This window comes from Pan troglodytes, chromosome 7 (assembly GCF_028858775.2).
Source record: "Pan troglodytes isolate AG18354 chromosome 7, NHGRI_mPanTro3-v2.0_pri, whole genome shotgun sequence".
NCBI lineage: Eukaryota > Metazoa > Chordata > Mammalia > Primates > Hominidae > Pan > Pan troglodytes.
The window spans coordinates 11,488,009-11,515,590 of NC_072405.2; the positions used below are offsets into that span (position 1 = coordinate 11,488,009).

Consider the following 27,582-nt stretch of genomic DNA (forward strand, 5'->3'; position numbering starts at 1 on the left):
AGAGAGACCATCAGGGAAGATCCCAAGAGGAGATACCTGACGTGCCAAGGAGTGCAGCCTCATCTGGAAGAGGACAAGTCTGGCCGCACGTGTCCAGGCTTTTCTAGCAACATCCATTATAGCGATCAGCCCTAGGTTTGCAATACAGTTAACCTTACGCCCTAGCTGTGATAAGGTCAGCAAAACTGCCTGTGAAAGGATATGTTAAACAGCTATGGACTTTTGTTGGTGTATCACTTTGGTAACTTCACCTCCTTCCTCCCACATTTCATAGTCTGTCTCCTGGAAAATGATTTTTCAATGTTTAACAAGAAGTGGGCAAAAGGTCTGAACAGACACCTCATCAAAATGATACAAGGAGAGTAAATAAGCATATGAAAAGATGCTCAACCTCATGTCCTTAGAAAATGAGACACCACTACACACCAATGAAGAATCGCTAAAATCCAGAACGGCAACACAACCAAATGCTGTTGGGGTTGTGGGGCAACAGGAAGGCTCACTCACTGCTGGTGGGAACGCAGAATGGTAGTCACATTGGCAGACAAGTGGCAGTTTCTTACAAAGCTAAACACAGTCTTACTATATGATCCAGCAATTGTCCTCTTTGGTCTTTATGTAAATGAGTTGAAAACTTATGTTCACACAAAATCTTTACAAAATATTTATAGCAGCTTTATTCATAATTGCCAAAAATTATAAGTAACCAAGACATTCATTAATAGATGAATGGATAAACTATGGTACATCCACATAGTGGAATATTATTCAGCAAAAAAAGAAAAAAAGAGGAAATGACCTGTCAAGACACAAAAAGACATGAAGAAAATATAGTTTCCTTATTATTCTTTTTAGATACAGGGTCTTACGCTATTGTCCAGGCTAGAGCACAGTAGTGCGATCATAGTTCACTACAGCCTCTGACTTCAAGGGATCTGCCCACCTCAGCCTCCTGAGCAGCTGGTACTACAGGCATATGTTAGCATGCTCAGCTAACGATTTAATGTTTTGTCTACACGGGATCTTGTTATGTTGCCCAGGATGGTCTCAAACTCCTGGCCTCAGGTGATCCAAGGAGAAAATTCAAACGCATATTACTAAGTGAAAGAAGGCAGTCTGTAGGATGCCAAATATATGACATTCTGGAAAAGGCAAAACTATGGAAGGTGAACTCAAATTATATTTTACATCACAAGTAACAATGAGCTTAGATTCCTCAGTATATATAAAGTTGATTTCTTTTAAACCACATCTGATAATTATAATATTTCTCACATGAGTTGCTCTAGTTTTTAGAAGTGAAAACAATATAATCGTTTTCAGTAAAGGGATTAAATATTTTGGTTTAATTATGACCATGAAGCACTAGTGCCGCCTTTGGATTTATATTTGATCAAAATATGTAGACAACTGAAGGTAAAAGGATTTTTGAGAATGAGTTGTCACATGTAGACCCATGGAAACTGCCCATGGGCACAGGTAGCACCCAAGCAAATCTATGGGACACAAATCTCTTTCCATACAGTTCTTGATCCTTATTCAGAGCACACAGTAATTTACTCCAGATGCTGCTTCTCATGCATACTTTGTTATATAGAACATGCTTGAAAAATACATTTTTCATTTAACATGGGCCTGTGCTATCAATTAGATGGAAGAAACTGTCACAGGCAGTGAAAACTCTTATTAAAAATTGATTTTAATCTAGTTAAGTCTCAACACCCAACTCCGATCTGAAGATCAAGGTTGTGTCAGAATAAAGGCCAAAAGAAAAAAGATCAATATCAAATATTTCAGTTCTGAGGTTAATACATTTGCTTATAAAAGTATACTGAACCATCTGTATTCTGGAAGACCTGGTCTGGTACCATAAGAAGACTAGATTTTTTTTTAAAGGCAGCAATAGTATTCTTCACCTTAAGACAGTAAGAGTTATATACCTACATTGGAAGCACAAAAATATATTAGGTAAGATAATTTAAGATTGTCTTAACAAATAATTGTCATTCTTCCTCAAAGTTAATTTTAAAATCCTAAGAGAGAGAGAGTTTGTGTGTGTGTGTGTATGTTCACTCTTAACTATTCACCTAAATGATGGTTGTTAGTTTGGTAATAGATTACTACTGATACACACACATTCTAAACCTACTGATGGTCAGGACTGGTGGTTCACGCCTGTAATGCCAGAACTTTGGGAGGTTGAGGCAGGAGGATTGCTTGAGTCCAGGAGTTCAAGAACACCCTGGGTAACATATTGGGATCCCATCTCTACGAAAACATTTTTAAAACATTAGCCAGGCAACGGGGCATGCACCTGCAGTCCCGGCTACTAGCTGAGGTGGGGAGATTGCTTGAGGCCAGGAATTTGATGCTGGAGTGAGCTATGAGCGTGCCACTGTACTCCAGATTGAGTGAGAGAGTGCAACTCTATCTCAAAAGAATATCTTAAAAAATCAAAAACAAAAACCTAATAATTAAACATTTAAAAATAATTTAAATAGAATCAACTCTATCCCTAAGAATAGCATTTACTAAGCTTAGGAGGAACCACTAGAGGACATCATTCATAGCAAGACACAGTTTTTATTTAGTTCCAGCCATGACTGATCTCATATAAAGAAGCAATGACCAAGAAATTAAAATGATAGACACTAGCAACTGACTTGAATTTTTAAAAATTGGTTAAAAAGGTCAACTTGGTTCTACTGATTAACTTCAAATGCCTTAAGCATGTACACACAGATATAGGAGAAGACCTCAAAGGCCCCGGGGGAAGGAACATGAATGGTATCCCTGGGTCCCATCCTATCTAGTGGACAACACAAGGCTTCCAAAGGGAGGTTTAGAAAAATGAAGAGAGTTAGAGTAGAGAAAACTGGGGTAAGATATTGTTGTTTCAAAAACCAATATTCCTGTCAGCCACATAAATGTTAAGAAACCAGCTCTATCTTCCTTACCAAAAACAGATTTCCATGTAAACTGAACAAACATAAAGGAAGAATGTCATTTACTTTCTTCTTATAACTTACATAGACAAAACATGTAGGTTAGTAGTTATTTCCATGGCCATGGTAAATTGCAATTGCTCAGGGACATTTGAGACTTACTAAAGTGAAATATGAATAGATTTTGTATTTTAATACTCACAAGTCAGTTTCCCTACAATTAGTTTATCGCATATATTGCTTTAAAACATTATTATACTTTCATGTGAAGACAATTCTATCCAAGTTTTACGTTTATTTTACAAAAATAAATTGCTTCTATCTAACAAACATTATTGGATATTTATCTGGGCTATGGATTAAAAATAATGCAAGTCAATAAAACTTCACAAATTACACTAAATATGGGTTTTAAAAGAAAGTTCGCTTTATCCACATTTATGTTACTTGGCATCTTCATCACCATTCCTGCTATTAAAAAAAAAAAGAAGCCTTTGAATTCCAATCAGTTGGGTTAAGTATGCAAAAATGGCTGCATAGATTGTCTTGTTGATTACCTATTCTCTATCATGATTATATCTTTCTATAATTTTGCGGAAAATAGACTAGGAAAGAGAATAAATTTAGAAAATAGAGTCAGGGTAGGTAGCAATTCTACCTGAAACGTGGAAACAAAAGCTTAAAATTTTCATTGTTAGGACAAATTGAAAGAAGAAAAAATATGCAGTGATATACATAATTAAAAGGCAGCAGAAAAAAACAGTGGAGAAAATAAAGAAAAGAGGTACTAAAGAGAGAGAAAATAAATAAAAGAAACAAGAGATCACTTAGAACGTGGCAGAAAAGCACTAGGGACAGGTAGACAATGAAAGAAACCAGATTCACTATTCCCCCTGCTTCTAAAACACGTGGACAACAGGCAGCATTATTATAAACAAGTGAGGTAGGAATCGGGACTTCCATTATACTTAGCATTACCCAGAATTTCATGAGAAATCCTGGGATTTTTATAAAAGGATTAATAATGGGAAACTACCTGAAAACTATAAATTGATGTCATAAAAATGTGACTAATACAAAATGATTTCTCAGCTGGGCATGGCGGCTCACGCCTGTAATCCCAGCACTTTGGGAGGCTAAGGCGGGCAGATCACGAAGTCAACAGTTCGAGACTAGCATGGCCAACGTGGTGAAACCCCATCTCTACTAAAAATACAAAAAATTAGCTAGGCCTGGTGGCGTGTGCCTGTAATCCCAGCTACTCGGGAGGCTGTAGTAGGAGAATTGCTTGAACTCGGGAGGCAGAAGTTGCAGTGAGCCAATATCTCACCACTGCACTCTAGCCTGGGCGACAGAGCAAGACTCCATCTCAGAAAAAAAGAAAAAAAAGAATTGTTTTTTAGGGTGTAAATATTAAAATGTATGCTACAGACCTTGTGGAAGAATAGATGAGATAAAAATGTAAGTAAAATACTAGCAAATTATCTGGCCCGAGAAAGGTTAGCTTCCCTCCTTATAGGAGAGTTATATTGTTGATTTGGTGAGATCTCCACTAAATATTTTAACATTCAAATATATTTTCTTAATAGCCCATTCTAGCTAACATTTGTCATAGCCTCTTTATCAACAAATATTAGAATTATTAATGTAAGTGGATTTCGTTTAATTTTTCTGTGTTTTTTGCTCCATCTTACCCTCCTAACCCCAGATTAGGATAAATTCTATATGGCAAATGACAAGAACCAAAGTTCTAAGTATTCCAAAGTGTAAATAGTCTGGCCTTCAGCAACTGAGACTGGTGTAATTCCTACAGAGATACTTAATGTGGTCTTAATTGGCACTGTTTTCTTTTTCTTCTGTTCCACTTAAATGATGCCAATCAAATTTTGGCATACATGAGCTAAGTTAAAGAAAAGTAGCAATGCCTAGTTTTGTTGACTTGCAATTCCTTTGAAACCATACTATGAAGAGAAAATTTAAATTCCATGTTTATCCTGATCATTTTCACTTTTGCAAAGAAAAAAAAACAACCTCAGTTTTGCTATCTGTGCACAACAGCAGTCCGTGCCTGGGATAAGGTGGATTGAAGTGTGAACAATGGTTCAAGATCAAAAGACTCCTTAGGTTCTGCTCAGACTGTCTCCAGTGATCAGCAGCGCAGGAGTCCATCCCAACAGGGGGTTGGGGAGAGCTGATGAGATTCATGTGCCATCTCAGAAAGAAAACATAAAAACCTGGACATTCTATGGAAGGCAAGCCAAAAGAATGTGGAATCTCCGTTTGTGGAACTTGTAAGTCGGGTAATATACCAGGGAGTATGTTAACACGGCTGAATGACCTCTGTTTTGAACTTCGCCTCGCCTCCCTGCCTTCTCTCTGCTCGGTGTGGCTCTCTTGTTATTGTTATTCCTGGGTTGTTCCTCCTCTCCCTGTCTCATAGCTCCTTTTGGTCTTCCCCTCCCTTTATCCTGCCACTCTGACAAAGCAGGCACAGCACTTGCATTCAATCATCAGCTGAAAATGAGTAAGAAGCTACTTGCTTGGAACAAAGCTGGGAGTCATTTTGAAAGCATTTCCTTCGAGCTGAGACATCCTGAGACATGGACTTTTGATGGGTAATCAAGGTTTAGAAAAATGAGTTCACTGAAGGTTTACAATATCACGACAGATCTTTCCCAGGCTTTCCAGACCATTTAATGCTTGTTTTGTGAATCAAAGAGCGCAGGCACAGAGGCTGGAGGAAGCAAACTAATAGCTTACAAAGCTACAAAAGGAAAGGGAGACAATAAGGCTTGAAAAGAAACACTTACAAAAAAAAAAAATACCCATTTCCTCTCTCTTTCTCCTGCTTCTGTGAGTACTGCTAGACAGACGCCATCAACATTTCAGCAGCAATGACATCCCAGACAGCTTGTCTATAGCCCTCGACTCAGTTTCTTGGTATTTCTTTTAGTAGAATATTCCAGAGAGTGTGGTCTTTTACCTTTCCTTGGCCTCCAGACTGTGCTACTCCTGGATGCTCACTTCCTGTAAACTCATCTTCATCATGTTGTTGAATATCATTACTTCTTTGCAACCCAAAGCAAGGAATTTTGAAACGATTATCTCTCACTTGACAAAGTAAATCTATTTATATAGCCACTGGCTTGGCGCTACAAAAAATAAAGTTCTTAATAAATGCTGTCAATGATTGTATTTTGGGGGGAAATATTAACCACTTTTCAATTTATGCATAACCTTTCCAGGCGCATTTGTTTCACAGTTATAACCTGTCATCTCTCTTTAGTCTCCTTTTCCAAATCCAGCTTGTTCTGTATACAGTAGCTCCACTGAGGAGCAGGGAGGAAAGACGGATGAGTGGAGTACACATGGTGGATGCTGCCATTTAGGCAAAGGCAGGCATTTAAGTAAAGACACGTGAGAATGGGAACTCGTGCCCCAGTGAGGACATTACCATACTCCAATTAAAGGGAAGGCAGAGCATAAAGACTGTGCAAGCTAAAAATACACAACTCCTTTCAGCACAAAGCTCCCCGAAATAATTCTGCAAGAAATATGTGTAAGGTCTGAAGCTTAGCAGAAAGATTGGTAGCAAGCACAGCTCTCCAAAATCAATGGTAGAAAAAGAATTTCTTTTTCTTTGGTGCAGTCTTAGAAATGCGCAGGCATCCTGCTGGCGTTTGAATGCATGGTGCCTTCAAGAACCTCACGCACACAGACGTGCAACTGCCCGTGAGGTTTCCTAGAGACAAAACATGAGCGACGTCTGCGTGTAAAATGACAAGTACAATAAACGTCCCGCAGCCCCAGGCTTCATTGTCATCTGCTGGAAGTGTCCTCCATGTGTGTGAGATACCCTGCTTATACATCTATTTTAGTCCTCAAACATGGAAATAATCCACTTTGTCCTTTGTGGGACTTAAAGTAAGCTAATCGGGGAGGGACACGCAGTTATCTTTCTACTGTTAATGCTAACCCAATGCTTAGCAGACAGGGTTGAACGATGATTGTTGGCTGACTCAACTCTTGCTTAGCTTCCATCAAAGTACAAACTACTTGTTTCCAAGGTTATTTGTGAGTGAGGTTGATTTCTATTTTATTTAACTATTTAGACACACACACATTAACTTATTTCTTATGTATTTATATAATCTTATATAGCATGTGCATATTTTTGTATATATTTCTAAATCAGTTCATAATATTAATGCATGCTTCAGAGGAATTTACTTAATTCTTAATTTTTTAAAATGAATTTTAGTTCAAATTTTTAATTTTAAAATTGATTTAAATCACTAAATTAAATTGAATTTTAGGGAGGGATAGGAGAAAATGTCCAGACTCGTACTGAAACTTGCAGAAAGATGATTCAATTATAAAATAGTTCATTCAAAATAGTGTTGTCAAGGTAAAATAAAGTTACTTCTTTCTAATTTTATCTGCAAAGAGGGAGTTCATGTTTATCGAGCACCTACTTTATGGTTCCAGACAGTTAGCTAATCCCTCTGAATGCATCAACTCTAATCTCTAAAAGTAGTCAACCTTCATTTTATAGAAGAGGATGTTGGCCAAGCTAACAGAGTTATTACCGAGATTCCCCCTGGAGACTTTGCAGCTAAGGGTAATTGTCTTTGGTTTCTATGCTTACTACACCCCAGAAGTCAAAATAATAGCAATGAAGATGAAAATGATTTAGATCACAGGGCTCAACATTACATGCACATGGCCAGTGGTTCTATACAAACTGTAAAGCTAAATTCCTTAGAATTAAAAAAAAGTAATTGAAACATTTTCTAATTAATTACCCAGACATAGAAATATCTAGTACAGATCTATTAAGAATACAGCACTGATGAAAGTGCTAAAGGACACAGAAATGAAATTTTAAAATGCAGTCATTTCTGTTTAGGGATTTAAACCAAGATAAAGAAACAAAACCAACAGGAAGATGCCATCAAAGGAAAGCAAGACAGAAAATTAAGGAGCTTCAGAAAGACTTCACAAACAAGGTGAGTCTTAAATAAATCTTGGGAGTCTGGATAAGCACAGGAAAGAAGAAAGCAGCCCAGGTAAAAGTTGTCATGAAAAAGGCTTGGGATTAAGAACCAGGGAGATGCCCATATGGGGAAGTGTGAGCTCTTCCTGGTAAAATACAAGTAGGCAAGTCTGCAGAGAGGGGTCAGGTTCTCATTGCTTTATTGAAGCATGCACACATCTGACAGATGAAACTGCTCTTCCACGAAGAGTGATTCTGAAGGTCCTGCTTGGTAAATTGCAAGAACCAGCAAGACTTTCAAGGAGTTACTTTATCAACTAGTTTAAACAAGGTGGATAAGCGATAACATATAAGAGGGCAATAATAAAACAAAGATATTAATTCTGTAAAAGGTCAACAGTGGAATACATTATTACTTCATTATATTTATCGCCCCTGCGAGTAGGTATGTTATAAATATCAGATTTTAGTGAATAACTTTAATAAATGCATTTGAAGTTAAAGTGAAGTTGATATGGGCATTGACAAGAATATTAGAAAAATAAGAAAGTTAGTAAAGGTGAAGAGAGGGAAGGAAGGGACGTAAATTTGCATACAAGAGCTATACTGAGATCTTTAAAGTAAATGTATTTGTTAAGCAGGTAAATGGAAAATATCAAGGGAAAGTAATGGTTAGTATTGTATTCATTGCCACAGATGTGATGGCTGAGATGTGAGAATAAATTATCTAGGGTAGTATGCATGGAAAGAAAAAAAGCAGATATCTATGAACTAAATCCCAGAGGACATCCACAGGAGAGAAAGAAGGGGGAGAAGTTGTAGGAGGTGAAAAGTATAAAGAGGCTGCGAGAATACAATATTTCTGAAGAGGAGAAGTTATAGGAGGTGAAAAGTATAAAGAGGCTGGGAGAATACAATGTGTCTGAAGAGAAGTTATACAAGGTGAAAAGGTATAAAGAGGCTGGGAGAATGCAATGTCTCTGAAGAGGAGAAGTTATACGAGGTGAAAAGTATAAAGAGGCTGGGAGAATACAATGTCTCTGAAGAGGATGGAACTCCAGGGAGAGGTTGGCTTAGTGAATATAAACATCATGTAAGAGAGATCATAGAAATGGATCCTCAGTGAGTGTCAATTATGCCAATTTTTGTGCATAGGTTACCAGGGATATTCTGTAACCACCACACAGTAGAATCACTAAATATATAATAATAAATTCAGACAAATGTGTTCATATATCACAGCACGAAAAAATAATGAACTATTACTGTAGACAAAAACTTGCGTAGATCGTGTAAACAAACTATTGAACAAAACACCAGAAACAAGAGAATACGGAGTATGACTCCTTTTGTGTAAACTGAAACATTTAAGATGAGGGAATCTACAGAGTTTATCTTGGGTGCCATAGACTGTTACTAAAAAGAAGAACAGGATAGCTGTTCTAATGGCATTCGGGGAACTGGTTGTTTTTGAGCGGGAGAGAGGGACGAAAGTGAGAGGTGTTAGTAAATGTTCTAGCTCTGGACACTGTGGGAGTGGTGCAGGTTTTCCTCTTGCGATAAAGAATTGAGCTGTAAATTTTACTTTTGGCCAGTTTCTGAATGTGTGTTATGTTTGGCAATTTTAAACAGGTTTCTAAAAAGGAGGCGTGTTGACTTACGGAAAACATGGGTAGAAGTCCATTGCCTGGAGGATTTCTATTAATCTGTCTCTGGCGTAACCTTATTCCACGTTCTCTGCACTAAACAAAGGTGTTTGTATAACCAGTGATCTTTTACAACTTGAGAACGAGTACCCTTGTTTTTGACCCTTTGATTTGTATGCACCAAGAGGTTGCTGATGTCCAAATGGAAGTTATTATTATTTGTTTGGGAGTAACTACTTTGGGTTATGACATCTGAGGCAGTGGGCCAAAAAAGATATAATAACAACAACAAAATAAAAAGGGACAACCATGAAGAAAAGGAGTATCATGACACATAATGATATCTCACATATATGTGTATATGTTTATGTGTATGCATATATATGTATGTGTATATATACACATATATATTAATACCCTCTTTAACACTGCTGTGCCAGAGATAGAATTACTGCTAGATAATTTACTCATATTGTGATCCCCGAACAGGATGCTTAAAAACATGAATGATTGTTTTGTCTTAATCTAAGATTAAAGGTCATCATCTCATTTAAGGTATTCTGTTTATTTTTATTAGGCATCATTTAAACAACTATTTTAGGCAACAGAATGTAGAGCAAAGGGAAGACTTTGAAGAAGTCGAAATGGATATTTCAAGAATGCTTTTCTCAAGTCAACATAAACTCTCTTAAATGTTTCACGTATTCTCCTCATCTGCAGTTTCACTTTCTGTGGTTTCAGTTACCTAAGGTCAACTCTGGTCCACTGAGGTCTGAAAACATTAAATTAAAAATTTCAGAAATAAATAATGTATAAGTTTTACATTGCTAGCTGTTCTGACTAGCGCCATCCCACTCCTTCCCAGCCAGGACATGAATCATTCCCTTGTCCAGTGGATTCACACTATCTACATTAGTCACTTAGTAGCCATATGGCTTTTCAGTCTCATGGTTGCAGTATTGCAGCATTTGTGTACAAGTTGTCCTTATTTGACCTTATAACATGCAACTGTAGTGGGCCTTATTTATAAATTAAGCTTTATCAGAGGTACGTATGTATAGGAAAAAACATGGTACATGCAGGCTTTGGTGCTGTCAAAGGTACGAGGAATCTACTGGGGGTTTTGGAACATACCCCCCCTAGAACAAGGGAGAGAACTGTATTTAGAGGTGTAACTGAAATGCATTTTAATAATGGGCATGTAAGACTCAGGCTCTAACCTTTGCAGTCTGAAGTTAAGAATAACAATTATGTCCACAAACAAGTTAAAAAATTATTTCTACATATGTTACCTACAAACCTACAAGCCTACCAATCTCTAAATTTCTAATTATGGGTTATATATGATAAAAATAATTTCATGATTACTCCTAAAACAGTAATCATTCTTAGGAACAGAAACACTTTTTTTACTATTGCAGTAGAATGAGCAGAACATAGAACTAGAAAGTTCTGGGTGCAGATTCTTGCACTCGCATATCATTTTAGATTCTCCGAGGCTCAGTCTTTACAGTAATATGAGGACAAATGCGTAGATACAATGGCAATTCTATAAAGTCCCTACTGCAGTCTCTGGCATATAATAATTGCTCAAAACAAAAAAGACAGAGAGAACAAATTCTTTCCCACCCTTTGTCAGTGATTATAGCTGACGAAATAGTAATATTTCTCCAAAAATAGTCATTACTAAATTCTGAGGGCCATGACCACGTCATTCCATAAAACACACATTAAACCCCATAAGTGCTCTACATTATGTTATTTCAGACAAAAAACTTGTTTAACCATTGCCACTCCTCATTTTAAAAAAGGACTCTATATATCCTGAAATCTCGCATTTACTTTTATTAATTTTTAACTATAGTATTTCTTGTTGATTTTTCTTTTCTCTTTGACTTTAGTTTCAGCCTCATCAGTATATTAACAGCAGTTCTTTGCTTTTATTTGTGTATGATGGTTGTAGACAGTACATTCCACAAGAGCATGACCAATCTGTTGGACTCACCAGTAAATCCCCAGTGTGTATCACGGTGTGCCGCCCATAGTAGGTACTCAATTTTTCTTTTGAAAGAAAAAGTTTGATTGAAAAACAGATCAACCAATTCCTTCTGGTGTCTTTTAAATTATATGTCTGTTTGGTCTCTCTGTCTCTAAATGGTATAAGAGATTAAATAGCCTGAAAATCAATATTTTCTCGCACAGGAAATAAAAAAGGCTATCATAATTGAAACGTTTATGAAAATACCTTTTACTTAAAGAACTATAGTTCTGTAAAGGTGCATAAATGAACAATAACTGTGAATTTGAATCTTAGAAAACTATGTATAATGGATATGCTTTTTTTACGTGAAGTGTGCTTTTAATATATAGTGTCTCTTATCATCTGTCTAAGCCAGGTAATTCCTCTTGTACTGTAAAAGTCTACAGCGTCATAGTGTCTATGATCATTGCACTTTGCCATGGCAGCCTGCTTGACATTTATGATAAGAAGGTGTTGAAGTATTTGCTGTCATTCATTCAATAACTATTGAGTGACTACCATTTAACGTTTTTTATGCCTGCCATCATACTCAACTTTTGCTCAATTATTTTGAATGTATCAGCTAATAAAATAAGTCGAGAAAATACATTTATATTCGCAATATGTTTCCAAATAAATTTAGAAAGAGAAAAAGATACTTACCTATACATATTATTATATTCTTAGAAAATCCAAGCACTCACACCTGAGACACCGTTAAATCCAATAAATGATTTTGTCAAATGGATTGGTATATGATAAACATACAAAAATAAAAATAACTGCATTGACCCAGCCAGCTTGAGTAACGGTCATCACTGCAACCGAGGCCCAACACATGATTTTTTGCTAACTTGGCCTGATGCATTAACCTGGACTCGTCTAATGAACAAGTGAGAGCTGGAAATTAGGGGACAGAAACGGGGAGATTCAGGAAGCTGGTCTGTCCTATGTCTCGGGAACTATCAGGCAGTGTGACAATGTGAATTATTGTCATCACCTATGTGCGGCTTTTAAAAGGCATTTTTCTAAGAGAATATTCTTGATGGAATCACTGGTAAACAAGAGATTTTCCTCTCCCACCTGATTCTGCTTCAAAATTCAACCGAGGTCTGTAATGGAATCATCACATAATCCAGCAATACTACTTGCATATCCAGAAAAAAAAAAAAAGAAAAAAAAAGGAAATCAAGATGTCAAAGAGGTTATCTGTGTTCTCATGTTCATTGCTGTGTTATTCAAAAAGTGGAGGTACAGAAAAAATCCTACTGTGTCCACTGATTGATGGATAAAGAAAATGTGGTGTATATATAGCCCGTGGAGGATTACTCTTCACTCTTAAAAAGGGAGATCCTGCCATAGCAACAATATGGATGAACCTCAAGGTCATTATACTGTGTGAACCAAGTCAGTTACAGAAAGTCAAATACTGTAGGATTCAATTTCCATGGGGAATCTACAATGCACAGAAGCAGAGAAAAGAATGGAGGTTGCCAGGGGTAGGGAAGAAAGGAGAATGGAGAATTGCTGTTTAAGGGGTACGTGGTTTGGGTTATATCTGATGAGTATGTTCTGGAGATCCGATGAACAACATTGTGCCTACAGCTGACAATACTGGGTTGTACACTTACAAGTTTGTTAAGAAAGTAGATCTCATGTTAAGTGTTCTTTATTTAAGTTCTGGAATACATGTGCAGAACATGCAGGTTCGTTACGTAAATATACATGTGACATGATGGTTTGCTGCACCTATCAACCCATCATCTAGGTTTTAAGCCCCGCATGCATTAGGTATTTGTCCTAACGCTCTCCCTCCCCTTGGCCCCCACATCCCGACAAACCCCAGTGTGTGATGTTCCCCTCCCTGTATCCATGTGTTCTCATTGTTCAACTCCCACTTATGAGTCAGAACATGTGATGTTTGGTTTTCTGTTCCTGTGTTAGTTTGCTGAGAATGATGGTTTCCAGCTTCATCCATGTCCCTGCAAAGGACATGAACTCATTATTTTTTATGGCTGCATAGTATTCCATGATATATATGTGCCATATTTTCTCTATCCAGTCTGTCATTGATGGGCATTTGGGTTGGTTCCAAGTCTTTGTTATTGTAAACAGTGCTGCAGTAAACATACGTGTGCATGTGTCTTTACAGGAGAATGATTTATAATCCTTTGGGTATACACCCAGTAATGGGATTGCTGTGTCAAATGGTATTTCTGTTCTAGATCCTTGAGGAACTGCCACACTGTCTTCCACAATGGTTGAACTAATTTACACTCCTACCAACACCAATATAAGCACAAATCCAAAAACAGAAAAACAAAACCAAACCCCACGATGATAAAAACCTGGTGGCTTTAGCTTGCATTGTTTCCTCTAGATTTAAATAATCCAGTTAGAGGTCTCGATTTGTAGAGAAAGTTTTTCATTACTTTATGAAAAAATAATAATGATAAATGTGTTCTTTAGAACAGAGGAAAATCACCAATGAGGTAAAACAGAAACAGAAAACTGAAAATAAGTAAACAATTTTACTCAGAGATCACTGAACCTAATTCTGTAAATAAATTTCTAAGATGATAAATAAAGATATTAAAACAATAAAACTTTGAAACAAAATATCTCGATTTAAACAGTAATAATTGGTATTTTATTTCAGAACTAATATGCTATTATAAACTCTTAATCATTTAATTTAATTTTTCTGATTCCTCAGAATCTTAATATTCATATAATATCAAAATAACGCTATTGGAATGGATTTCTTACTTAATAACTTAGCCTTGTCCTTTTCAGAGAGAAGTTTCTTTCTTTCTAACATAACCAAAACTTGCAGTCCAGTGTCCATGTTGCTCCAGTTTTGCTGAGGGAGTTCTAAGAGCTTTCATTTCTTCATCTGCCAATGAAGCCTTTGGACAGAACCCTAAGCTACAACTCAGTGGCTTGTAAGTTTTGTTCTTACCAATATATGAGTTCCACACTCATGTTCAATATTTTTTTTTTAGACAGAGTCTCACTCTGTCACCCAGGATAGACTGCAGTGGCGCGATCTCAGCTCACTAACCTCTGCCTCCTGGGTTCAAGCAATTCTCCTGCCTCAGCCTCCTGAGTAGCTGGGATTACAGGCGCGTATCACCACGCCCGGCAAATTTTTGTATTTTAGTGGAGATGGGGTGTCAATATGTTGCCCAGGCTGGTCTCGAACTCTGCCCCAAACATATTTTTGAACATCTAACATGTAAAGCAATCAAAAGCCATTCGAATAACCAAAACTAATTACCACAATAGTCTTTCTAGGAGTTGCCAACAGCCCAGTTACTGCTGTATTAGATTGGTGCAAAAGTAATTGCGGTTTTTGCTATTGAAAATAATGGAAAAAATGACAATTACTTTTACACCAACCTAATAGAAATTACAGCTATTGGAGCACCTCACTAATGTGTTCCAGGAACATGATGGATTCATGGAAGCTTCGGTGATGAAAAAGGAAGAGTACCAGCTACCCACTGAAACCCACGGTGGGTTAGACCATAGCACCCAGACTCCTTTTCCATGAGCCCAAGTCTAGTGCAAAGGGGAGAGAGAGAAAGTGATGAACGCCGCACTTCAGGCATAGCCCAGCAAACTTCCCACTCCCCTCCCCTATGCTAAGGGACCTGCAGCCCCTCTTCCTTCAGAAACAATGGCGGATGGCAGGAGGCGGGGTTGGGGATGGGAGGACCCAGTGGAAGGGACCTGGGTCTCTAAATATTACAAGGAGAGGAAGTCACTACCATTCTAAACACTACCCAAGACTTTCACATGAGCAACAAACAACCTTGTTTTACATAAGACCCTATCATTTCAGTGTGTTTTTCACAGAACTTAACCTCCTCTGAATACGGAGTCAGCTTCTCTTTCCTTCAGAGTGTATTGTTTCATCAGCTTATATATGGTTAAATAAGCATAAATGCTTCAATTTTCCTGAAAGAGCCACCTCTAATTTACAGAATAATACACATCTTTTAAATTACGATAGAAATCCATGTCTTAGATTTGTACGATTGATAAGTTTATAACATAAATAATTAGGGAGCATTTAACTTCTGTATCTTAGGTACATTTTTCTGTCTTTAAAATATAAGGAGAAAGGTGATCGAATACATTTTTTTCATAAACAAAATTGAATCGGTTAAGGAATTTCTAAGAATGCTTTCCCAGGATATTTTCAAAATGCCTTGCCTTTTCAAAAGGAAATAAACACATACTTAGTAATGCTTGTTGATTACCTTGATTCCTGTTTATTATCCTACACTTTGATACATTTCATAAGATTAAACTTTTACATTCTTCCATATTTCTGAAAGTTTACTGAAAAAAAGTGTTGCCATGTTTGTTAATAAGACACAATAAAAAACCTAGATAGTAGATACCCATGCAAAAGTTAGCTCAGTATATTACTCATTTTCTCTAAAAACTATTTTCATTAAATTCTAGCTCAGCACTTACCTTGTAAAAGAATAATTGTTCAATTAACGCCACCCTAATCTGTTTACAAGACTCTCCCATTAGACAGCTGGTGCTATATATAACATAGACTCCAAATATTTGTTCTGCTCACATTATCCAGTGTTTTATGGGTGCCAGGCTGTCCTTATCTCTGGCTATTGATTACAAATAAGTAAAATACAAAAGTCTAACCCTCTAGAGGCTTATGATTTTTGGGGGAGAAAATGACATAGAAGTATTCAATTCTTATGCATGGACATGCATATTATCATAGTGGCTTATATAATGGGCCATTGGTGGAAACATCTATTTCCAATTGTGACAAATAAGAAAGTTTGATTAAGTTGGAGATATCTGAGCAAGGCAATGGAAGATACATATATATTCACCAGGCTGAAGGGAAAATGACATTTTCAAGCTAAGAGGTAGATCCGTTTATCTAAAGACATCTTGATGATTGTCTATAAGAGTTGTAATGAAACAGAAGTTTTATATGAGAATGTCTGCTTGTATGACCAAAAGGTTTCTTTGGAGCTGAAGGAAAAATTATAAACTGGTCAATTTCAGTTTAACATCTTTGAAATGAAAGTGAAAGATATTTGGAATTATGTGAATAGGCCATGAAAATAGTATCAGCAGGAGGGGACCCTCATAGTAGAGACAAGTGTGAGAATCCTACGAACACAGACAAAACTGAACGTTTCTCAGTCACAGGAGAGAAATTAAAATTGTCCCTATTAAATGGGCATCTGGAGATTGTGAGCTATGTAGAAAAAAAATACAAAAAAAAAAACCCCACAAAAAACAAAAACAGTGAAATAGCAGATGTAGGAGGCAAGGGAAGAGGTAATAATTTTTTTTTCAATTCTGACGAGGTGTCATTTTAAGCATCTCCCTGATACCGCCTATACTCAGTTCATTTAACAAACATTTATTTTTCATCAGCTGTGTGTCTCACTTTGCTAGATGCATTGGAGTGATATAAAGATAAAGATGATATGTTTTTCCTTCGAGAAAACTACAGGATTGTATAAGATGGGACTTCCAGTTAGTTCAAATATCAGTGTTAATTTTGATATTGAATTTTATACATAATCTTTGCCATGCTTCAAAGTCAACCCACTTAGATACCAATGAGACAAGTAAGAATTTTATTCCAGAATTTAATTTAGTAGTATTTTCTTTCTTTTTAATAAAATCATCCAAACATTATAAATTTGCAAGATGAAGTTTACTGCATATTAAAGAGATCAAAGAGAATCAGAATATGCCACATTTTCTTTTATAAATAAATGAGTCAGGAGATTGGAAGATGTTTCCTCCTTACCAACCCCCACCCTCTGAAAAAATAATGCTTGATAACAAGGCAGCTGGTAGTGGGTCTGGAACCATTTTTAGCTGCTTCAAAGGGTAATCAGACGTACTGAAATGTAAAGATGTAAAACACTCATAAATTATTTCAGTGGAATGTCAAAACAGCCAGTCATAATATGTCTACTATTTAAAAATATTAAATTTTAGTGTTTTTTTTTTTTTTTTTTTTTTTGGAGTGTAAGCTTTCTGGAAGCTTTCAGTACCATTTCTTCCTTGAGGAAAATGCCTAAATAGGATGGTGCACAGGGGCATAAATCCCACAGGACAGGTCCAATGTGAGGGCAGCCTGAGCTTTCCTGCGGCTGTGACATGGATGTGAAGTCTGTGTTACCAGGGTGAGAAAAGACAACATGAGAAGCAGGAATTCCAGAAGTGTGAGTGCAAAGATGATAGAAGAGGAGAGTGAAGAATAAGGCAGAGGGAAAAAAGAAAATACTGGGAATGATAAATGAAGTAAAATAAACAATAGACCTTTTAGGGAGAATTGAAGTATTAATTCTTTCTGTTTAACAAAATCATCCAAACGTTATAAATTTGCAAGATGAAGTTTACTGCATATTAAAGAGATCAAAGAGAATCAGAATATGCCATATTTTCTTTTATAAGTAAATGAGTCAGGAGATTGGAAGATGTTTCCTCCCTACCAACCCCCACCCTCTGGAAAAATAAAGCTTGATAACAAGGCAGCTGGTATTTGGTCTGGAACCATTTTTAGCTGCTTCAAAGGGGAATCAGATGTACTGAAATGTAAAGAATTAATTAAAGAATTAAATACTGTGTTCCAGCAAGAGCAGTAAACCTAAGCCATGGGATTCTTACTGGACGCTGCCTACTTCTGCTACCTCCTGTAATAGAGAGGAAATCACATGGAAATGGAAAGGATGCTGGTCAGGAAAGCCAGTCCTGCAGAGCGAAAGCAGACACACCCCAGCCAAGTCACCCTGCAGACCATTATCAAGTTCTTTGTGAGGAGGAACAGTGCTAAGTCCATAATAATAATCACAGTCATGCTAATAATAGACACTTTTGACACTTATTAAGCCTCATTCTAAGTTCTTTACATGTGATGATTTACTTAGTTGTCACAAACACTAAATATCATATTATCATTACCACCCCCATGACAGATATGGAAACTGAAGCATTGAGATGTTAAATTGCCCCAAGATTCACAGCTGGTGCTTAGTAGGACAAGAAGCCAGCTCCTGTCGCCCTGACAGGGTGTTTATGTGGTTTACCTGATAGAGGTATATGAAAGCCTTAAATCACTATTTTATGATTTTGTTGTGTCTCCACCCAAATCTCGTGGTGAAATGTAACTCCCATAATTCCCACATGTTGTGGGAGGGACCCGGTGGGAGGTAACTCAATCTTGGGGGTGGGTCTTTCTCATCCTATTCTCTTGATAGTGAATAAGTCTAAAGAGATCTGATGGTTTTATAAAGGGGAGTTCTCCTGCACACGATCCCTTTGCCTGCTGCCATGGAAGGCGTGACTTTGCTCCTCATTCACCTTTCGCCATGATAGTGAGGTCTCTCCAGCCATGTGGAACTGTGAGTCAATTAAACCTCTTTCCTTTATAAATGACCAAGTCTTGGGTATGCCTTTATCAGCAGCATGAGAACAGACTGTTACTCACTACAACTAAATATTTCCCAGGTTAGCCATACAGGTATTCTTACATTTTTTGTACACAATTAAAAAGCATAATGCCTAAAAAAAAAAAAAAAAAAAAAAAAAAAAAAAAAAAAAAAGCAAATAGTTTGTTCCAAACATACCCTTTATTAACTAAGGGACAAGGGAAGAGACTTCCTCTTCTACCTCAGATAATAATTAGCTTCATGAACTTAGGTGAGTCTCTTCCCTACTCAAAGCAATCTTCCCTTCCCTCTTCCCTTCCCTCCTCGCTTCCTTCCTTCTTCCCTTCCTTCCCTCCTCCCTTCCTTCCCTCTTCCCTTCCTTCCCTCCTCTCTTCCTTCCCTCTTCCCTTTCTTCCCTCCTCTCTTCCTTCCCTCTTCCCTTTCTTCCCTCCTCTCTTCCTTCCCTCTTCCCTTTCTTCCCTCCTCTCTTCCTTCCCCTTTCTCTTCCTTCCCCTTTCCCTTCCCTTCCTTCCCTCCTCTCTTCCTTCCCTCTTCCCTTCTTTCCCTCATCTATTCCTTCCCCTTTCTCTTCCTTCCCCTTTCCCTTCCCTTCCTTCACTCCGTCCCTTCCTCTCTTCCTCCCTCCCTCCTCCCTTCCCTTCCCTTCCTTTCTTCCCTCCCTCCCTTCCTTCCTCTATTCCTCCCTCTTCCTCTCCCTCTCCTTCTCCCTTCCCGTTCCTTTCCTTCCATTTTAAGAGTTAAGAGAATATACTTGACAATCTCTAAGGAATGATTCAAAGTGCCTTTAACCTGTGTGACTGCCTTTTATTTTTCTCCCCTCTCTTGAGCTTTCTTTCTCAGCCATCCTTCAGCCTGGTCAGCACTCTCCTGTTCAATTCCAGATGTGAACAGAATACCAACATAAAATTTAACAAGTTCCCAAGAGTTTGTTAATTTTGTTTCCCACATAGCAAGCCTGCAATAGTCATCAGTCCATGTACAGATCCATTTTTAACCTGTCCCAAAAGAAAGTGTGAATTCTCAGACTTGGCGGCCGATTTCCAGAAATAGTCCCAGGGCTGGGAGCACTCAGCCTCACCTCATCAACTGCCCTCATACACAGCACAGGAAAGTGACCAGAGGAGGGGCATGCAGGCTTCTCCTTCGCAGGAGAATACAAATCAGGATTCTTTGCAAACTTGCTGGTTTCCATTTTCTGGTTTATACAGATTATTGTTTTAAAAAGCAGAGTACGATTTCTTCTGGTTTCCTGTTCAGCATGTAAGAAGCTGGAAGTCACCACTCTGTCCTAAGAGAAAACTCCACAAACTGAAAGATCAATTCTTCTTAGATCATTCAGAGAGGTGGGGGTCATAGGACAATTTGCTGCTCCCAAGATTGGAGACACATACAGGGAACTACAGAAAGTGATGGTACCAGGGCAGAAACCCACAACCACAAAGCTCCAGAGTGGGAGTAGGGAAAGCAGAGCCATAACTGATGAACTGCTGCTGGCTCAGTGTTCTCCAAGAGAACTCAGTCATTAGGGGGCCCATTCATTACATTAGTTTTACTCCAAGAGGACTCAATCATCAGGGGTCTACACATTATGAGTTTTACTTCCTGCAGCTTCACTAGGTTCTCACAAGGAATATTGGAGAAGAGCCTCCTCCTGCTTCCAGCTTGGGTAGGGGAAAATGAACCATTTTTGCAGAGCATTTCATTCTTCCTAACAAGATAGGCCCACATTACCCTAACATCAACACCAGACAGAGGCATTCCAAAAAAAGAAAACTGCAGACCAACGTTTCTCATGGACATGGTTGCAAAAATCCTCAACAAAATATTAGCAAAACAAAATCAACAATGTATAAAAAGAATTATATACCATGTTTCACTGGGATTCATCTCAGGTATGCAAGGCTGGTTCAATACTGAAAAATTAATTAACATATCACATCAACAGGTTAAAGAAAAAATCACATGATCACATCAATACATGCAGAGAAAAGCAATTAACAAAATCCAATACATATTTATGATTCAAAAAATATCCTCAGTAAACCAGAACAAGAGGGAAACCTTCTCAATCTGGTAAAGAATATCTACCAAAAAACCCTGCAGCTAACATTTTACTTAATGAAAACTCAAAGTTTTCTCACTAAGAGCAGGAAACAAGGCACAAATGTCCCCTCTCACCACTGATTTCCAACATCGTAGCTAATGCAATAAAGCAAGTAGAGAAAATAAATGGAATACAGACAGAGAAGGAAGAAATAAAAGTTGTTTATTCCCTGCAGGTGACACAACTGTCTATGTATAACATCCTAAATAATTGAGAAAAAAAATCACCTTCCTAGAACTAATAAGCAATTATAGCAGGGTGGTAGGACACAAAGTTAATACTAATGCACAAAATAAATTGCTTTTTTATATACCAGCAATGAATTGGAATTCAAAATTAAATATAATAATACCATTTACATTAGCATACTCCAAAATGAAATACTTAGATATAAATCTAGCAAAATACATACAAAATGTATATGAAGAACTCTATAAAACTTTGAATTAAAAAAATAACTAAACAAAGAGATAACCCATATTCATGGATTTAAAAAAAAAAAAAAAAAACCTCAGTATTGTCAAGTTGTCAGCTCTTTCGAACTTTAAATACCTATTATCAAGTGAAAGAAGTTAATTTGAAAAAGCTACATAGTATATGATTCCAACTGTGTAATATTTTCAAAACAGCAAAATTAGGGCAACAGTGAAAAGGTCAGTGATTGCCAGGAGTTGAGGGAGAGAAGGATTAATAAGCAGAGCACAGATAATTAAACAATGAAAATTATCTGATACTATAAGGATGGATACATGTTATCGAACCTTTGTCCAAACCCATAAAATTGACAACAGCAAGAGTGATCTCCAATGTAAACTATGGGCTTTGGTTAATAGTAATGTGTCAAAGTAGGTTCACTGATTGTAATAAATGTACCATTCTGATGGGGGATGTTGATAATAAAGGAGATCCTGAATGTGTGGGGACAAGGGGTATATAAAATTTTTTTAACCTTCCCCTTAATTTGGCTGTGCACCTAAAACTACTCTACAAAACTAAATCTAGTAAAAAATAAAAAAACCAAACATCAAAGCTACTATAGCGATGCTAATTTAAAGAGAAATCCTCAAGCATCACCTGTAAAATTTTAATTCTACTAATGATCATGTTCAAACCATGTTAAAAGTAGATCCCAATTCTTTCATACCCACAACAAATATGAAATGTGGGACTGTAACATTTACTCTTTAAGTTAGAGAAGAACTCTTGTTTCATAAAATCTTCTAGGGAATCATATCAAGTGACACATTGTTTAAGTACATTTGTGTTAAATGGAGCGTGTAAAAGATAAATTTTGAAGATGAAACAATGAAGGGAAAGGAAGAGTTCTTTGCACTTGTACTCATAATTGAGAAAGGTAATTTCATTTTCTGGGGGACTTTAAAGTCCACACATACACACACATGAACTTGCTACTTTGGCAAAAATACATAAATTTCGATGAAAATAATTATTCCTTATGTACAGCTGGGGAATATTAGTTAAGCTATGCTTTCTCTGTGATGTACTGCTCTGACAACCATAAAATTATTTTCCTCTGTAGGTCTGATTTTTGTGATCAGTGGTTCCTAGGTAGTACTAATTTGAAGTGTGATGTCAAATTTCTCAAACCTGAGTGATCCATAGAATCACTTGGGACTCTTTTTAACCCTAGATTGTAGCTAAAGAGCCTCCTTATTTGTGTTAGTCAGCTCAGACTGCCATAATGAAATACCACAAACTAGGTAGCTTAAACAACAAAATTTTTATTTTATTATTATTTTTTACAGTTCTAGAGGCTGAAGTTCTAGATCAAGATTCACACAGACCGAGCTCCTGGTGAGAGCTCTCTTCCTGGCTTGCAAACTGCCACCTTCTTACTGTGTCCTCATAAGGCAGAGTAGGGGTTGGGGAGGTTTCCTCTGGTGTCTGCGCTTCTTTTTGTATGGATATTAATACCCTTGGATCAGGGCCCCACTCTTATTATCTCATTTAACCTTAATTACTCCGTTAGAGACCCTCTCTCCATATACGGCTATACTGCAGATCAGAAGTAAAATACCTGAATTTTAGAGGGACACAGGCAGTCCACAATACCATTCTAGAAGGCAGATCTGAATGCCACAGGAAAAGCCTGATATGCATGTTTAAGTAGCATCCTGATGATTCTCCAGGTCATGCACGCATGGGAATCAACGAAGAGGGAACATCGTGAGTTAAAGAAGTCAAAACAGCTGACGCCAATTCCAACTCAAAACTTAGCTACTGAGACCGCTTGACCTAATCAACATTCCTGTATCTTGGTTTTTAAAGTTTTTAAATAATAAAAGCAACATCAACCCTGTTAAATAAAAAAGTAGACCTCAACTACCTAAATACAGTACCTGCTACCTAATAAAGATACAAATTAAACCTACTATTAGTAACTACCTCCAAATATGATTGTGAAGAGTGGAGAATAAAGAAGATACACACTCTGGTGATTACATGACTCACACCTTAGTGCTGGCTGCTGTTACTGTTTTCCAACTTGTACAGGTAGAGAAAGTCGACCTCTTCCCCAAAATAAACAACCACACCAAAAACAAAGATGGCTCGAGAACAGAGGAAGCAATATGAATCCAGACTCATTCATTACGTATCTCACCCAAGAAGATTTTTGGCCTTTTAAGCCTCAGTGGAAATGATTTACATTTTATTTCCATGGCAGCTTTCCATTCTCAAAAGAAGAAGCACTTTCAAAACTCCACTCCACACCCAGAAGGCAAATGATACTTTATAATCCATTCTTTGTATGATTTACAGCAGCTCCTTTGGAAAGGAATTTACTGGTCAGTGTGGTGTGGCTGTTATTACATCTGAGTTTAGGAACTGCTTCTAACTTCTCCTCATTAAGTAGTTAAAAATATTTAATGAGCGTCTATTATGCGTTAGGTGCTCTGCTAGGAAATGGAATTATATGCAGAGACCACAGTCTCTAATCTGATGTGGCTCATGTACTCAGAGAAATAGCACATGTAAATAAACAATAGTTATGGCCCCGCTTGACAGGTGCCATGACATAATGGAGAGAGATGTTAAATGTTATGGGACCCATGAAGAGGCGTCTTTGTCTGCTTGACAAAGTCAGGAACGCTTTCAGAGGAGAGTTAATCTCTGATCTGGAATTAAGAGAATGTCTAGAAATATGAGTTTAAAGAAATACATGATTTTATTAAAAACTTCAGTTATTCAAAATTGAGTAATGATAAACCCAGTTAAATTCAAGTCTGGATGTACTTGCCTTACATGAGACATCTACATTTTATCAATAGCAACAACAGAAACAAAATAAAAATGAGAACGGATTCCCTCTAGGGTGTTTGCCTGTTGTAAGCAAGATGAGGCTGTCCTGCAGTGCTGGGGTGAATGCTTATGAGCCCTGTAGAGCCCAGGGTAGTCTGGACGTGCTCTGCAACTCTACGTTTTATAAATGAGCCAAAGACGGCCTGTGTGCACTGGTGCCCGGGTTGTTTATTTCTTCACTGCAGGCTGAGAGCTTTAGCTCATAAGCCTGCTGGCACCAAACTCAAATTTTACACATCCAATTATTTTAAAAATAGCCCAAACTAGCAGACTTGTAGCCATTTAGAGCCTGCCTGCTTTGCATACCCTGACAAAACTTCACCTGACAGCTGTTACCCATTGATAAGATAAGACCTTGGAGTTGTAAGATCCTGTTGAGGACTGAGTTCTGTCTTCCCAAAATTCCTATGTTGAAATCTCAACCCCAGGTGCCTCAGAATGTGACTGTACTGAGGGCTGAGTTCTTTAGAGAGTAAATAAGATTAAAAGAGGTCATGCAGGGGCCCTAATCCAATATGACTGGTGCCTCCTAATAAGAGAAGATAAGGACCCAGACACACACAGAGGGAAGACCACGTGAGGACCCAGAGAGAAGGGGCCTTCTGCAAGCCAAGGAGGGGCCTCAGGAGAAACCAACCCCACTGACGCCGTGATCTTGGACTTCTCGATTCCAAAATTAAGAAGAAACAGATTTCTGTTCTTTAAGTCATCCAGTTTGTGGTACTTTATCATGGCAGCCTGAGACTAACACAGACTCCAAGCTGCTGGTGTCCATGGAAGGCCTCTGGCCCAGAGACGCCTCACCCACCAGGCTGCTGAGAGACAACGGCTGGACCCCGGGCCCTTCTCTGATCCCCCTTCCTGGGGGAGTTGATGTGCCATTCTCCCCTTCTGGGTGTGGCCTCCAGCCACTGCTGTTAGCCTCTGGAAGAGCTTGTGTTGTATGGGGTCTCCCTTCTCATGCAAGCATCGCCTGATAAAACCTGTTGTGTGATCCTGCCTCTCTCAAGTTCTTATCTTTTCCATGATCAGCCCCAGATTCCTCCAACCCCTACACACTGCCTGGGGTCTTTGCAAATCAATGTCTTACTAACAACAAGGTCCCTTTGCATTTGGATAAACTCATGCAAATTTCTTGTTGACCAACCCAGGAGGTATTTATTAAATATTTATTTTGGTTATTTTCAGCATGATATAGCCAATTTTTTTTTCTTTATACTAGCTCTAGGGTGAATACAAATATAATATTTTTATAAGAATATGAATCTCATGACTCGGAATTATTAATTTCATGTGCCATTACTTTTCACTATGAAAGATGAAAACGCTAAGAGCAGTGTAATGGACTATATCAGATATAGTTTAAGATTTGGAAGACTAATTATTTAGATCTCTGTTTTTCTGTGTTTTATTGTGAATGCAGAAATTTATGCTTTTGGCTTTTCCTGTAGAAGACTGCTTAAATGAAATAAAGGAAAACATGATTATAAGTACCTACTGTATGAACTAATTCATATAAGAAAACAAGCACTTTATGAGACATAATGATATCATATTACAATCAAGGCCTATACATAAACAATGAAATAATCATTCAGAGAGTAATTTTAGACTAACGTAGTGATAAAAGCTGTATGTCGTGAGGGTCAGGCAGGCCCGGCTGTGAATATGATTGCACCAGTTGCTAACTTGCTGTCAGTGCAATCATGGGTTAAACAGCTAATCTCCCAGACCACTGGCTTCCTCGCCTATAAAATGCAGATAATAAAGAAGAGTCTGTATTTCACAGAGATGTATCATTCAGTTAGACACATAGATAATGTTCCTGGGACAGTAACTGTGGCATAGTAAATGCTTAATAACTACTGATTTCTAACTCCCTTTACTGCTTTATTCCACAGCAGTTTCATTTTACAGAGTTAATACCAAATATGTATAATGTATTTAACATGCACGAGCCTTTAAACACCTAAGAGCCAATAAGTTATTCAAACTGAATAAATGGGTATGAATATATGTTAATAATCAAACATTCAATATACTAATACTTAGTTTTAAATAACTCTTTTATCAAAAAGTTCATCTCAATGCTTCAAGTAATGGCTACCAAAGCCAAACTTAAATGTAGATAATAAAAAATCTACTTTAAACATGATTGTCAAACATATATATTCAACAGTTGTCAGATGCAAAAGCCACACATATTTTGTAGTTGATAAGATGTGCATTTGAGTAGGGTGTTTAGTAACAGTATAAGAGTACATATGACATTTGCATATTTTAATGAATTTCAAGTAGCTATGATAAAATTCTAAACCTGTTCTATTCAGTATTGATACTCATTAAATTGATACATAAGCTGTTTAAGAAAGATAAATATTGCACAGCTCACGGAAAGGTTTATTAAGATTTTCAAATGTCTAATATCATCCAAAAATCTAGGGGGAACATTCTGAATTACAGTATTATGTTTTTACTGGAAATATAACTTGCCATAAGACAAGAAGACAGAGTATGGCACGAATGATATTCATGTGGGCTGACTCAATGCCTCATGTTGTCATAAATCTGGCCTTTTCATTTCTCCCTCCCACAGACACAAAACAGCAGCACCCGACGCCCAGCAGCAGCAGCAGAGTGAGGTAAAAGCGCAAAGCTTCCATCTTCAGGATAAAAGATTCTTCTCATAAGACAATTTGTGATTCCTTAAAAATATGAGGACTTCTTAATAAAAAACTATATTGAACACTAATTTTTTGACTGTATGAGGGAAACTTATATAAGACATATACGTCATATCCTTTACTGAGATGAAAACATACCAGCAATATTTTAATATTCTCAGCAAACTATCGCAAGGACAAAAAACCAAACACCGCATGTTCTCACTCATAGGTGGGAACTGAACAATGAGAACACATGGACAGAGGAAAGGGAACATCACACACTGGGGACTGCTGTGGGGTGGGGGGAGGGGGGAGGGGCAGCATTAGGAGATATACCTAATGCTAAATGACGAGTTAATGGTGCAGCGCACCAACATGGCACATGTATACATATGTAACTAACCTGCACGTTGTGTGCATG

At 37.5% G+C, this 27,582-nt stretch overlaps 1 protein-coding gene across 2 annotated transcripts in view; it reads right to left on the reverse strand.

Annotated features, from left to right (window-relative positions):
* CSMD1 (CUB and Sushi multiple domains 1) overlaps positions 1 to 27,582 on the reverse strand; it is a 2,064,385-nt gene that overhangs the window by 1,564,422 nt on the left and 472,381 nt on the right. The gene's annotated exons all lie outside the window — the stretch shown is intronic.